This window comes from Apostichopus japonicus, chromosome 16 (assembly GCF_037975245.1).
Source record: "Apostichopus japonicus isolate 1M-3 chromosome 16, ASM3797524v1, whole genome shotgun sequence".
Classification (NCBI taxonomy): domain Eukaryota; kingdom Metazoa; phylum Echinodermata; class Holothuroidea; order Aspidochirotida; family Stichopodidae; genus Apostichopus; species Apostichopus japonicus.
This window is the reverse complement of record NC_092576.1, coordinates 11,476,111-11,476,984: the sequence shown is the minus strand read 5'-3', so window position 1 is coordinate 11,476,984 and position 874 is coordinate 11,476,111.

Genomic DNA, 874 nt, shown 5'->3' with positions numbered 1-874 from the left:
CGCAGATATCAGTTGTAAACGGAAAACTGCCATTGTGTCTTTTATTATCTTATCGAAGAGAGAATCATGCGATGGATTTATAATATGACGATGTAACAACGTGTAACTATTCTTTTATATGTCGTTCACTACTGTACAGCTGTTTCATATATCATTCCTCCTGTATTTACCAAATGTACGTTAATTAAGGTAAACCAAATCAAGGAGTACTCAAATGCAATTGCCGTGTGTAAGAGACATAAAGGTAGTACTTGAAAACTTCTTAGTCAATAAAATACGATCATGGTTAGAAGCTTTTAAAAGTCCCCCATGCGCAGTACAACTTTAAATTGGGTAATCCATTCTTATAAGAAACTAATTAAATCATTTTTTAAAATCAAAATAGAAAGATGCGGGTTACAAAAATTAAATTCTCGTTGCAGTACCATTGTCTACGTATTGTTAAGTATTCTCCATTAGTCATAATTTTGTGCAAATGTATTTATATTATATTGTGTTTGTTATTGCTACAAACAACAAAAAACAATCTTTATTTCAAGATCCTTGAAACAACAGTAATTTGATTATTATTGAATTCGATTTAATTCCCAAACTCATGATCATTAAAAACTGTTTTCTTTTTCATTTGCTGTCTCGTGTCTAGACACGTCTCGGAAGTAGCAATAAAATTCATTTTTTTAGGTCGCCGATAATTCTCCTAGGTAAGTTGTGTACATAACTAATAAAAATTAATATTTAATAGTTCCTATATGGTGTAGTGTACTGTAATATATGAAAATGTATCCCTGAATTATTTTCTTTCATGCTATATTTGTTAGAGGGAAGTATCACACTTTGGAACTTATCGGCAGTACCACGGTACAACCAACGTATA